This window comes from Lagopus leucura, unplaced genomic scaffold (assembly GCF_019238085.1).
Source record: "Lagopus leucura isolate 7727_CA_CO unplaced genomic scaffold, USGS_WTPT01 Super-Scaffold_650, whole genome shotgun sequence".
In the NCBI taxonomy this organism is placed as follows: Eukaryota; Metazoa; Chordata; class Aves; order Galliformes; family Phasianidae; genus Lagopus; species Lagopus leucura.
This window is the reverse complement of record NW_024962253.1, coordinates 302,580-317,523: the sequence shown is the minus strand read 5'-3', so window position 1 is coordinate 317,523 and position 14,944 is coordinate 302,580. Positions and strand designations below refer to the sequence as shown.

The 14,944-nt window shown below is 40.5% G+C and overlaps 1 protein-coding gene across 4 annotated transcripts in view; it reads left to right on the top strand.

The window, feature by feature from the left end:
- Positions 1–14,944, top strand: part of UNC13B (unc-13 homolog B) — a 203,271-nt gene that overhangs the window by 39,932 nt on the left and 148,395 nt on the right. The window lies entirely within an intron of this gene.

Sequence of the window (14,944 nt, the reverse complement as noted above, 5' to 3'; positions counted from 1 at the left end):
TCTTGTGTTGCACTGACACCAGAGGAAGCAGAAAGATGGGACAGTGTGCAAGAGATGTTAGCTGCTTCTAAAAGCCAGCATCTCATCTCTGGGATGGCTTCTCAGTTTGGGTGGTGCCAGAATTGCTGCTGCCTTAACATGGTGTTGTGAGAAATCTCAGTCCAGACTAGGTCCTCTAGATTTTCCCAAGATTTTGGATCTTTCAATTTTGTCCTTAGAAAAATAAGACTCACAATTATTGATTTAATTCAGGATTTCTGCCTATTCTTAAGAGATGCAGGTAGTTCTGTTCTTGTACAGATAGTCTCCTAATTTAGCTAGGCGCTTCCTGTCTCTTCCTTTCTTACACTTCTTCATTTTATTTTTACCTTTCAGCTTCTGTCCATCTTTGAATATTTCTCCTGCCCTCCTCTTGCCCAGCAAGATTATATGCTACCAGTTGGTTTAAATTCTGGTGATTCCAAACAATCAGCAAGGCACTGTAGTGCCAATGAATTCCATAATTCCAGACCCATAATTCTTGATTTCCAGATACTTCACTGTTGAACAACTGCAGCAACCTCATAAATGGCTTTTACCCATAGCCTGAAATTGAATGTGAATTAAAGCAAACTTTTATTGTCTGGAAATTCATTTTAAATGAAGCAAATGAAAAAAAAAAAATGTTATTTGATTACTTACAGTTTATTGACTCAATAAATGTCTATTTATTTACTGTTGTGGGTATAGATTTATTTTCCTTGCATGCTCAACATCATTTCCAACAGTATGAAGCTCCATTATAATTCATACGTGAGTCACGCTGTCAGTATTTTAAATGAAGCTCTGCTTTTGAGCAGACAGCAGTCCAAATGATGAGAAAGGCAGAGGCAGCAGAGGATGAGAAAGGTACTCTGTATCCTTGGGGAGAATATTTGACTATCTTGGTTAATATAGCTACTGTAAATACCACCCTGTGCTTTTTTCAGACAGTTTACAGATCTGGTAGAGAGATAGTATGTTCAGTATGATTCTCAGAAAAGATAATCTACCTGCCACTGAATCAACCAGTTTTGCCTGTCCTATCATCTTTGTCTGGTAAACTTTCAGGGAATGCTTCATGTTCCATCTTCTGCGTAACTCGTGTTACAGGACTCTGCGGTGCTTCCTGTTTATGTCTTTCTCTGTGCTTTCTTTTTTCTTCTTTTTTTTTTTTTTTTTTTTTTTTGCTTGTTTGTTTATTTGTTTTTTTGTTTGTTTGTTTTTAGAAGAAGATAAATTTGTTAATTGCCTCTGGATTGTGATTTGATGCAACAAGGAAAGAAATAACTGATCTGATTCATAGTCATGTCAGCAAAAACAACAGGAGCTACCCTGTCCTTGACCTGCCAGCAGATCAGAGATAAATGAACAAGACAATATCTAGTGCAGGAGAATAAAAAAGAACCCTAAATACTATCTATAATATGTGTTTGTGTGTGTGCAGGCAGGAAAAAAAGTAGTGCAGCTTTGTTGATGATCATAATTCTAATGTCTTAAAAGCTGACAAAATGTTTTATGCACAGTACAGGAAAGAATAGGTGGTATTTCAGACCAAATCCATGCGTTGTGTTGATCCTTCTTTCCCGCTAATGTTGAAAGAAGTCTCTTTTTGCAAAATGTGTGAGGAACATTTCCTGTTTGCATCTTCAGATTAACTGGTGTTTTTAAAGAGCCAAAAGCTATTTTTGAGAGTTTTGATAGCTACTGTCCACTAGTTCTCCTTTTAGGACCTCAAATTCCACTGATGTGCCGAGATGGTTTATACATTCCTCCTCCTTAACTGTCTTTAACAAGGAGATTAAGGTGCTTTCTATGGCATCGATGAGGAGCTTCATCTGCTTAAAATACTTCAAGAAAACCAACAAACCAACAAAAAAAAAACCCTCGAACAAGACAGTTTTCTCTTTTGCCCCTGCTCCTCTCCAGCCTGGTACATCCTCAGTGATTTTATACTGTGATTATGGTTCTGTATTGTGGGCGCTAGCATCTTTTGTCCTTCAGTGGCCATTAATGTGGCAATGAATTGGAGCCATTGAAACCCATAGCTACAGTTTCAACATCACGGGCAGTACAGTTCTGACAAAATTGTTAGCACAGTCCTCGGAGAGCTGTGGTTCCAAGGAGTTTTAGCAAGGTAAAGTCTTGCTGAAAGGGCTAGTTAGACAGGACACACATTTCATCTTGTTTTCATAATGAAATCATAGGCATCTGGCCTTACCTGCGCATCATTCAAAAATGTCTTGTGCTGATGCTGAATCTTACCGTTTGTTCTAATTGGAGCATACAGTGCTGCTTTCTACCAGTATTCAACTGGGTAAACAGCCTATGGCAGTGAATGTGCTGAAATGAAATCCTGGTAAGAGACTTTTTTTCCTGTTAAGTAATATTGAAGGAAAAATCTAGACTAGGCTGTCAAGTCAGTGCATTATCAAAGTGATTTTAAACATGTCCCAGCTTAACCATTTTAATTGCTTATAGAGGTGTATATCTGTAATGCTGCAGTGGCAGGCATCGTAGTGTCATCAAGCTCTCCTTGTTGTAGAGACACTTGCTATATATATTCTCTATATTTAGACATGCTCTATATATTTTTGCAAGGTATTTTTCATGAGGTTTCTAACCTGCTTCTGTGTTTAGAAATAGGAGAAGCTTGCAGCTACCTACAGCATCTGTAGACCAGGGCAGTATGAGAGGAGTGCTGAAGGTGTCAGCCTTCTCAAGGCTAGGTGACACTAATAAGCCTGCTGCAGTCAGTGCAAAGCCATTCTGTAGGAGAGCAAAACTACTGGCTGCAGTGCATAGTGCAGGAAGTAAGCCTTTCAGCAGTCCTCAGTTCAATGTAATTCAAAAGAGGACATGTTAATGACATTTTTTTTTAATTAGGCTAGGCAAAGAATAACAGTTTTTGTCTGTACGAATGAAACTACTGTATAAGCTGTTTTGTGGTAGTTCAGCTGATGTGCTGTGGAAGAGAGTTCCCTGATCTCTCTGCTTATGGGTGACTGACAGGTCCTGTTCCTCTTTGTTTAGGATAAATGCCATCTGAGTAACTACCTTTCTTGTGGCCTTGCAGTGCTCAGTGCCTTGTTTGGCTAGAAGCATGATAGGTCTGCTCAAAGGAGAGCAGATTCAAGATCTTGTTCTAAAATGTCTGCCTCCGGTCTTAGGTGAAAGCTGCTACTTCTGGATAGAATATGTCTAAGGAAAAGTATTCAGTGCTTGAAAATTAAAAATACTGGCTATTTTAGAAGATTATAGTAACAATGTTTGACCTGCTGCTAAATTCTGGAGGAGAGCAGATACGTGGCTTTACTGCTCATCCTGTAGATGTACTTAGTTGTTTTCTGAGAGAATGTGCAGTGTTCTGAAAGGTTCTGACAAGGAAGAGAAACCTTAATTTTCAAAAAAGTGCGAATGCTAAACCTCATTCCGAAATGCTGGACACTGCTAAAAGTGACATATTTTTCTGTAAGTGAAAAAAAAAAGAGAAGGAGATGCTTTGTTAATCACTTAGGTTTCATTATTTGTTTAGTGCTTCTCTCGAATGCTTCTTTTTTTTTTTCTGAAGGGATTTTTTATGGATTCTGAAGCTTCATTATTCATCCTTTAATGTTATGGAAGTAACAGAAAATTAATCTGAAATTTATAAGCATTTGTTTTCTGAATTTAAAGCTATTAAGCTGATATGAAAATTATTGCTCAGCTTTGTACTCAAGCCACAGATGCCTCCTTGAATGTGTCCTTGAGCAGTGAGTCTTGTACTGAAAGTCCAAGGTTGAAACTCGAGAAAAAGAAAGACACCGGATCTTTTCTCAGCAGCTGGGCAACATTATATTAATCTTTCCTTTATCCATATTGATAATGCTGGACAATAAATTGCAGTCTGAAGTTGCATTTCAAAGAAGAGTATAGAAAACTTTTGTTTGTTCTTTTATTTACTGCATCTCGTATGTATCTTATTTCGCTTACATCAAGTAGTGGATGTGCCTAGAAACTAAAAAGACATGACAGATCTGTTAGGTATTAGAGCAGTGGAAGAAATGTTTTTGTTTCTTGACTGAAATTAACGATGACTGCCCAGGTCTTTTGTCTGTAGTTATTGAGTTGCAGAAGCTTGTAATAACTGTGGATACTCTTGGTGATTTGATGGTGATCCAAGTACTGCTTAAATTCTCAGTTCTGTGTTATTTTGTTTAGCTGTAGTAAAGCTGGCTGGAAAGGCCATTTCATTTATTGAAATTAAAATGCTCCAGAATTTCAACATAAATCAAGGACTCCATCTGGAGTACTGAGTTCTGGCCTGGGGTCCCCAGCACAAGAAAGATGTGGAGCTCTTGGAGTTGGTCCAGAAGAGGGCCACTAAGATGATCAGAGGGTTGGAGCACCTCTCCTATGAGGAAGGGTTGAGGGAACTGGGCTTGTTTAGCTTGGGGAAGAGAAGGCTCCAGGGAGACCTCAGTGTGGCCTTCCAGTACTTGAAGGGAGCGTACAAATGGCTGTTTATGAGGGTGGACAGCGATAGGACAAGGGGGAATGGTTTTAAACTGAGACACGGGATGTTCAGGTGAGATATTAGGAGTAAGTTTATCACCCAGAGGGTGGTGAAGCACTGGAACAGGTTGCCCAAGGGGGCTGTGGATGCCCCATCCCTGGAGGCATTCAAGGCCAGGCTGGACGTGGCTCTGGGCAGCCTGGTCTGGTGGGTGGCAGGGGGTTGAAACTAGATGATCACTGTGATCCTTTTCAACCCTGGCCATTCTATGATTCTACGATTCTATGACTAACTTGCAGTAAAGTGTGATTGAAAACAGGGAGTACTGAGCAGGTAGGAGAAGCTCCAACACTCCAGTGCTTGTCCTCATCCCTTCCAGCTACTAGCTCATTTCCCCCCTGTGCTTCCTAATCTCATTTAGGGCAAAGGTTTTACTCCTCATTTGTGATGTTCCAAAACTGAGCTGGAAAATGTGATACCTGGTGTGGAAACCCTCTTGGTTATTCTGAAAACTTGATTTGGTTCTGAAAAGCTATTTTAGACTTCTATTCATTGAAATGCTGCATGTGCAATTTGGAAAGTAAATCAAATAATGTAATAAAGTAAGTGTGTACTTAATCTAAGATCTGTGCATACTTTGTGGAGGGTATTAGCCACGGGAAAAGGGTACACTAAAACTAGAAAGAAAAAATAACCAGGACCTGCCTAGCTCTGTTTGTATTCCATAAACAGTTTTATCAGCACTGAGTTTACTGTAATTTCTGAAGCTCAGTTTGCTTTTATAAACATATCTAGACCCTCTCTGTCTTCACTCACTGTGGAATATAACAGGAGGATTAAACAATTCATCAGCATGACTGTAAGAAGTGGACGGCAGTAAATGGTGATGTTCTGATGGGTATAGTACAGCACAGCTGCTCTTAGAAGCTTGTAAGCAGCAGCAAAACAAAATGGCATGCAGGAAATCAAATTAGACTACATTAAAAACATGGAATATTCTACTTTTCTACAGTGTCCCTGCTGATCCAGGCTTGACAGTGTGAAGTGGAGAGGAGGAGTTCCTCCTTGAATAGTTGCATAATTGAGACACAGAGCGAGCATATGTTATGCACAGCTAGCTGTGGGAACTTAGATGTATTTTATAAAATGTGTTAATGACAAGAATGTTGTAGCATCCAAGGCACCAGGCTGCTGGCATCACTTAGTCCTTAATTGGAGGTTTATATGAAACCTCATTTTTCAGTACTGAAACCTGTGAATACAAAATACTGCGATAACTGAGTTTCAGTCTTGGTATCAAGGAGCTCGCGTAATAAATAGTCTGATTTGTCTGTACCATCTATTCCGCTGTTATTATATTTTATTTCTGTATGTTTTTTAGAATTATAGCTTTCTGTGCTCGCTCTATCTGTCTGGACTTCTTGGTAGTTTCAAATCAAGTTTTACAGGTTTAAATTTGTTCCCAAAAGTGGTCTGGAAGTTACTTTTTTCCTTCTCAGAATGAGGTTATGCTTTATGTTTTTTAATTTTTTATTTTTTTATGAAGCATAAAAGCAACTTGAAAAGGCTAAAAGAAGTTCTGTTTTCATTAACCTTCAAAATATCACGACTGTCAGCTCAGGTCTTCTGTGATTATGCTGAAGGACTGAGATACATACTGTTAGCTCCTGAATCTTAAATGAAGCAGCATATGTGTTGAATCTTTAATAAATTCATCTTTTATCCAAAATGTTAGATGCTGAAGTGAAGTGGGTGTTAGTAAAAACAAACAAAAGCAGAGTTTTGAGATTGTGGCAGGAATAATCCCTGAGTCTCTCTTAGTGCATCTCTTTCTGCTTACTCCTGCAGTATTTTCTTCCTAGTTCTACAGTTACAATGCATACGTATGTGTAACCCAGCTTCTCAGTATGAAAGCACTTGGAGGATAAGGAGCTAGTTTCTGAAGGCAGCTTTCTTTCCCTTCCCCCTTTCCATCAGCTTGCCATCAATTGGCTATGTGTTATCAAAATAATAATCTCTGAAGTGCTTTTAAAAGTTTGTGCTATTTTCATGCTGAGCATATGGAGCCTGATAACAGCAATGCAGGGAGATGAGCAGCTTCCTCAAGGACATCACTGTCAGTCTGAGGACTTTTGCCTTCAGCAGGTTGTAATATTTCTCCTCTGAGGACAGACCTCAATTCTGAGGCTTGCTTTCAGTGCTTAGTGGTTCTCTTGTTATTGCTCTGCTTACAGACCGTCACTCCTGCGAACCTTTCTTTTACACACTGTCTTCCAGAAATGCTTTTTGAGCATTCTTGGAGTTCTGAGACTTTTCTTGGAGTTGTAAGTTATGTGCATGCTGCCAAATTGCTCTGAGGTGTGGGGATGTTTGGTAGTTTGGTGGTTTGCCTTCATCACTGTCATCCTGAGATGTCACCCTGGGGTAACAATCTGGATATTGAAAAGCTATTAACTTGCCTACTGAATTGCTGTTCAGCTTTAACATGAATTTGTTGTCATCCTTAACATGCAGAGATCTGCTTGCTGTTAGAGAACTTACACGTGATTATTTGCATCTGTGGAGTGTTGTGAGGTCTTTGAGTTTTGTACCAGTGTAAGTCTAGCTAAGAAAGCACTCTTCCTTACTGCTGATTTGCATGCATGAAGATAGTTTTTGTGCTATATCTACTGGTGTAGTGCTTTTACTGCTGAGTTACCTTTGTTCTGGAAAGAGGAAAGGTGAAACAGCTTTTGCTTCTTGAGTTATACAGTTTTAAACAAGACTAAAGATCTGGCTCTTACCTGAACTCTGCTTTCTGGGATATTCTGCTTGTAATCGTGGTAATTTGTGTACCAGGGAGCAGTGCTTTACTGCTCTACCTGAGAAATATGTTGATAAATATTTTGTCTGTTTATCTTAATGCATGATTTCTTAATCTTTAGTGTTCTGGAGAGTGAACAGTAAATCCCCAAACAAATCTAGCACCATGTTTATAAAGAAAAAAAATCTTTGTCAAGGTTGTAATCTATAAGGCATTTTAAATACATGAAAATATGCTTGTGGCTTGCTCTTCTAAGTTTTTTTTTTTCCCATTCCATTTCTCTTCTGCCATTTGTGTCACATGCAGGCAACTGGAGTTATTTCGGATGGGGAGAGCAGCTGAGTACGTAACAGTTCAATTTCTTTCAAGTTTCTTGATTCTGTAGTGGTGCAGCATGCTCCACGGTGAGGAAAGTGGGAATATTCATGCATATAGAAAATCTGTTCACTTTCACTGAATTGAATCTTCGTATCTTCATGTTTGTGTGGATGGCTGTGTTTGTTTTTTTGTTTTGCTTTTTTTCTCCCACCGTTTAGCTTTGTTTTGGCTGAGTTGCTTGTGCTTTTTCTGAAATTTGAGAAGACAGAATTGGAATATTCCTCTTTTCCTGTAAGGATGATTCCAGTTTTCTTCTTGGATGTGTTTTCTGTGTTAATCTTCATACTCACAGAAGCTTACGTTTATGTTCAGAGCAGCTGAAAATTGCAAGTGAATCCATAGTGGTGGTTGTAGTAAGATGCAAAGAAACACTGGAAGCAATCAAAGAAATTCTGGAGCCTACAGACAGGACCAAATCTGAACATGGGAATGGTTGGCAAACATCAGTGAGACAGAAGGCTTGTAGGTATTGCAGTGAGTTCGAGCTCAATGAGGTGGTGTCATGGCAAAAGCGACAGCGCTTTGCTTCAATTGGTGCTTATCAGCCCTAAAAAGGTAAATGTTAATACCACTGCTGTCTGTGATCTGTAGGGCACCTGAAGACTGCTGGATGTGACAGCTTTTGCAGAGGTCTCACAGTTCCATGTTTTTATTAATTTGCCTAGAAATCATGCATGAAATATCTTTACTTTCTGGAATTCCCACAGATTGCAACAGGCAGTGCTTCTGCTTAAGCTACACTGCATGGCTTCTACTGCCTGTAGGATGTGCAAGGATTGATCCATTGGTAATGAAATGAAGGTATCTGTTCCTTGTGTCGAAACAAACAATGAGGGTGTTGCTGAGGGGAGCATGCAAAGCACAGTGATTGCAGCCACTGCCTGCAGGAAGGTAATGCTGCCTGATGCTTTTCTGTTTTTGACATAAAGGAGTTTGAGGACACTCCTACTACAATCCAGTGATTTAAATCTGATGCCCAGTTAATCACAGTGAATTTCAATAATTGTATTTTTTTCTTCAGGTCTGTACACAGCTAAGAAGGGAAAAATCATGCATCTGTTCTTGTGCATTTCTGAAGCCTTCCACTACTGACTTCCCACTTTCTGTTCTCTCAACATTTTTGTCCTCCTTGGTTTCCTGTCTGTGATCAAGCCTTAAATTCTTTAAGCATCAGCAGCAGTGAATGACTGGTTCATTTTGTCGGTCTTGGGTGTCTCTGTTGTGTGGGGTAGTTCACAGATGTGTGATAACTGAGAATTAACAAAACTTTTGTTTAGTACTAAAACAAAAAATATTGCTTCCCCACATAGCCTTCTTTTTTCAGTGTTATGTGTTTGGCAGAAATGGGGATGTTTAAGCATTGGTATAATTCAGGAATGCAGGGGAATAGAATATTCTATATATTCTATGCAGGGTGCATAGAATATTTTGCCTTTTTCTCCGGCAAGTTGATGTAGCTTTTATTTCTAGTATCTTTTTTCTTTCTTTTTTAAAAAGGAACTTGTACTTCCCCCTCCCACCCTCCTTTTCATCCTTGTTCTGCTGTCCTTTCTGAAATCATGTTAGCATCCTTTTAGAGAGGCTTGGATCAACATTTGTGATGTTTCCAAGCCAAATACATTAGCTCAGCATTGCCAGGAAAAATACACTTACAGCTGTAAATTTACAAGTGGGAAGAAAGCAGCAAAAACAGCTTGTTAGTAGCTGGAAGATGTTCTTCTAAGTGAAAACTTCTTGTAAGAAATGCACTGCAGTCCAAAGCCATGCTAACTGGATAGAGGGCATTTTGACAAAGGGACACCTTGTGCTGTTGACTTGGCTTCATTTTAAGAAAGGTAAAGAAATGAAGAAGTAGGACAGGTGTCCAAGGTACTCTTTGCACTTTGGAATGTTGGAGTATCAGTCCAGTTCTTGACTGATAAGTGTTTCAGCAGCAGAATGTGTTTATAAATGGAAAGAAGATCCACAAAATGTGGAAAAAGGGCCTGTCCACTTGCAAAGAATATAGGAATTGTTGTCAGGGGCTGTAGGGATGCAGTGAAAAAGGCTAAGGCTTGGAATTTTATCTGTCAAAGGAGGTAAAGGATAACAAGAAAGTTTTTTTTAAGTATGTCCAGTAAAAGGAAAATTAGTGAAAATGTGCATGCACTGCTAAATCAGGTAAGTGCCCTGGTAGCAGGAGACAATGAGAAGGTGGAGGCAATGAACCACATTCTTTGCTTCAGTCTTTACTACAAAGGCTGCCCCTTTGGGAATCCTGGAGCCTGGAATCCAGGATCCTGGAGCTAAGAGAGAGGGTTTGGGGAATGGAAGACCTCCCTCCAGATGAGCAGCAGAGGCTGCTTCATCAATGTGAACAATTCCACGGGCTTGATGGGATGCATCCACATGCGCTGAAGGAGCTGACAGAAGTGATTGCTGATCCTCTCTATCATCCTTGAAAGATGTCTCGGAGAACGAAAGAGGTACCTGAGAACTCAAGGAAAGCCAATGTCGCTCCAGCCTTCAGAAATGGCAAGAGGGAGAAGCTAGGAAACTACGGACAAGTCGGCCCTGACCTCTGTCCCTGGGAAGATGATGGAACAGCTTGTTCTGTAAGCTATTTCCAAGGAGCTGAAGGAGATGAAGGTTGTCAAGAGTAGTCAGTATGGATTCACTAAGGGGAAATCATGATCGAGCAACCTGGTAGCCTTCTATGATATCATCACTGGCTGGGTAGATGAGGCTCTCCTCATCTCAGCGGTGGATACTGTGTTCCATGACTTCATCAAGGCTTTTGACATTGTCTCCCACAGCATCCTTTGTAATGAAGCTTAGAAAATGTGGGATAGATGAGTGGATGTTGAGGTGGGTTAAGAACTGTCTTACTGGCAGAGCTCAGAGAGTAGTGATCAGTGGCACAGTGTCTAGATGGAGGTCTGTAACTAGAGATGTTCCCCAGGGTTTAGTGCTGGGTCCTGTCTTCTTCATCAGTGACCTGGATGAAGGGATAAAGTCCACCCTCAGCAAGTTTGCTGATGGAATGAAGCTGGGAGGGGTGGCTGACACACTGGAAGGCTGTGCTGCCATTCAGTGGGACCTTGACAGACTGGAGAGTTGGGTGGAGAGAAAGTTTATGAGGTTCAACAAAAGCAATTGTAGAGTCATGCATTTGGAGAGCAATAACCACATAAGGCTGAGGGACCTTCCCTCTTTTGCCCTGGTGAGGCCATCTTTGCACTTTTGGGCTCTCCAGTTTTAAAAAAAAAAAACAGAGATCTCCTAGAAGTAGTCCAGCAGAGGGCTGTAAGATGGTAAAGCCCCTGAAATGTGTCCCTTAAGAGGAAAGGCTGAGTAACGTGGGTCTGTACAGCCTGGAGAAAAGAAGACTGAGAATGGATCTGATCAATGTAAATACCTAAAGTGCAGGAGGCAACTGAACAAGGCTAGACTATTCTCAGTGGTGTATAGTGATAGGACAAAAAGCAATGGCCAAAAAGCTTGAACATAGGAAGCTTCACACAAATATGCAGAACTTTACTATGACAATGCTCAGAGAGGTTGTGAGGTCTCTTTCGTTGGAGATAATGAAGATGCATCTGGACTCCTATTGTGGGAAACCTGCTTTAGTGAGGGAGTTGAACTTGTTAATCTCTAGAGATCCCTTCCAACCCTGACAATTCTGCAGTTCTGAAAATGGAAAAACAGGATTCTGAAAGCCCTCTGTCTGAAATCTGAATGTTTCCAACTTAGTGTCTTAAAATTATTCATGTTTTTCATGAATTTTAAGTGCTGAGGCTGATGAGGTAGACTAATGACCTCCAAAGTTGCACTTAAATCATTCCTGAAAATCTTTTTGAATTTTTAGCTTGCAGAGCCATAAAAGAGCCTCAGAAACACGACCTTGTGTCCTTTTGTGATTTCTGCTTCCCTGGGCTTCCATTACTTTAGTAGTCCTCTTCAATGCATTTGAATTACCAGATTTCTGAAAGGCCTCATGGTTGTCAGAAGTCACTGATGTTAGAGGAAACAGTAGAATGTTGGGTTCTGAGACTTGATTAAAGAAAGAGATTGTTAGACGCTTTTGTGAAAACAATTAAATGGAGGCAGAATGGGGAGATGAGATGCAAAAGCCTTGGTGTGATACTGACAGATCACCTCTGGACTTGGACTGCAAGTCATGCATTCCCGTCTGTAAAATTTCGTCTCTGTTACCCTGGCCTTACAAAGATAGACAGAAGCTGTGAGAAGCTCAGTGACTTGTTTTGGAAAAGTAGCTGGGTTTGGGGGACTCAGAACCTTCCATGAACCTCCTTTCTGAGCACTTGAGCATGATGTTTTTATTGAAATTTTTACTCAGGCTTATGTGATGGGTACAGCTGATGTGACAGGACTGCTTAAAGTGGTTCTGTGGCCAGGGTATTAAAGCTATTGTATGCAAACCTGCAGCAGTGATGTAGTAACTTCTTGAGGCAGGAGAGTGGAGGATTAATAAGGTGTATAGAATACAGTTTGCTTCAGAGAGGAGGGTTCTCTGGACACACCTTGCTGTCCCCTTTTAGTTGTTTTCCATGCTGTTTGTAATATCCTTCTGTGTGGTGTCGCTGTCAGATAGTTTTCTTCTTACACTCTGTATATGCATGAATATTCAATTACTATCCGTGAACAGCATGCCTCTACCCTGCCCTTCAGCCTTACCCCCCACCCTTTCAGCGGTGGGTCCAGTGACTGTGAATTTGTTTTCATCCCTTCAGTGCTCTTTTGGACATGCAGAATTTCTCAAAGTGGGTTAAAATAACTACTAACTTTGTTTTTGTCTGGTTATGAATTAACTGATTGTCATAGACATGATATTAGATAGTTATACCCATTAGATAGTGGTTAAGCTACAATTGGATTGATAACCATTAGATAGTGGTTAAGCTACAATTTTTCCAATGGAAAACTTGGTGTATCATCTATTAGATGACAGTGCTTGAACTTAACTCATCATGTGTTGTATTTTGTGATAGAAATTTTGCTGAAAAATGGATGTAAGGCCCGATACCCATCTTTTGAAGGGATGCAATATACATAAAGCTGCCTCTGCAGGTTTTTGTCAGTCTCTTGCTTAAATAAAATATATGTCAGGTGTGCTAACAAATGGGATTATCGCCATGTACAGATACTTCAGAGCATACTTTCTTGCAGAGAGCATGTATGCTAAAAGTGAGGTGTGGTCCAGATTTTGGTGTTCTTAATCAGGATAAGCAAAGTCTTCATTTGTGAACATTTAGATTAAATAAAGTGAGATTGCTTGTAAGGTAGATGCAGCTTAGTGTGAATATGTTTCTGGGATTGGACCTTATTAATCAGTTATTGCTGAGGATTTCTGCCTAGTATGTAGCACCATTAACAGTTACAGATATTGTGGATGCAAGGAATGTGCATCAGAAGCCCATGTGTTCCTGTCTCATTGATGTTATGGCACCTGGAGCCTTGCATCCTTTAAACTTGTCATCATGAACACGTTTTGTGTGATGACCTCTAAGACACGTCCTTACACCACACACCAGTTGGCATCAAGAGAAATACTGTTGCTAGCTTTAATAGCCATGCATGATAAAACTGTTTGATTAACATTTAAGTTGATCAGCTGTTTTTAGGTGTTGCTTAGACAGTGTGGTTCATATGGCAAATCTGTTGAGACACAACGTGAATTGCCCTTCCTATAGAAAAGGAGCAGTAAGAACATCAGCCAGGGACAGTTTTCCAGTGGAGGGGGCAATTCTTCCTGCTGTGTGTTGTTTCTATGACTAGTGGAAGACTAGCCAGTACTGTGGCTTTACAGTCACTCCAAAGTGATGTAAGCATTAGGTCTTACAGGAAAGTAATCTAGCTGCCATACAACAGTCATCCAGTGTGATGCCCTGCCATTTTCCTTGTACTGTCCCAGTGGGAATTGGGTTAAGAAGCTGGCCTAGGCTGGCAACCAGCCCCCTGCCACAGTTCAAAATGGCTTTGGCAAATTCAGGTCTCTGACCATGCTTGCTGCCTGAGGAGGCTAGAGCCAGCACAGGACATGGAGTGAAGCCATGGTCAACACATGGTGTTTCCAAGCACCTGACACACACAGAAAAACAGTGAGACAATTGGTTAACATTAGTTAGTTACATTACAACAGTAGTGCAGAAGTAGGATGTAATGATTTGTTAACAAGTCCAATTAGTGCTTCTGGTATAGTCTGGCCAGGGAATTTGGAATTCCCTGAACCCCATCAGCTGGTTTAAGCTGATGGAATTTGGAATTCCTTGAGCCCGTCAGCTCATCCAGAGAAGCCGTGCTCTGCTTCCTGCTGGTCTGCCAAATAGCCACGATCATGTGAGCGTTATCAAACCCTGATAATAATTTTAGTCCATTATTAGCAAATCGCTGGATTTATATCATTTCAGTCCAGCTAATAGTGCTACTGATTTGTACTTGCTACTGTACTGTTGTGGTGAGATAGTTTATTGCTAAAGCTATTGGTCTGGTGTGTGCTACCATATCCCAGACTTACAACAGTGGGTCTTAAGTCTCTGCAAGAGCTTACAGTGGTGATGTGGGTGCATCTGGAAGAGCTTTGAATCATACCAGAGTTAGCTGGGTTTTACGTGAAATGTGATTTGTATCTGATGGGGAAGAAGAAACTAACAGGGCAGCAAAGTGGGAAAACTTGCAAGAGTGTTTCTGTCCCAACATCAGTAATTCCAAGACACGAGACAGTAATGACTCAAGCGTTCAGCTGTGACACTGTTGATCCAGCTCGTTAGCCTTCTGAGGGTAGGTGTGCCTCGTCATCCATCAGCCCTTTCTCCATGACTGAACATGTGATGATGGGTTTGCCACTCTGGCATATTAAATCATTTCTGTCTAACACATCTTCAGTGTTTTCTTCCAAGCACTGAGCTGTGCTAAAACTGATGGACATTACACTTTTAATAAGACTAAATAAAACAACAGATAGTTGCTATTCATTTTTAATCAGTTGACGAGAGACTGACAAGAAGTATGCAGCACTTAAGCTGCTGAAATACTGGAAGCTTATTTCTGTTTTCAGGGTGGACAATCTAATTGAACTGATGGTAGTTAAGAGCGTAGAGCCAGGCTTTTCGAGCCATTTGTAAATTGCAAACATGTTTTCTACTGAGGTTGTTTTCTATTTTTCCATCCACTTTAGGGCATTGTAACCTTGATGTAACCTTGCTCAACTGGGAAGGTGCAGAAAATACCACTAAGAACAAACATTACCT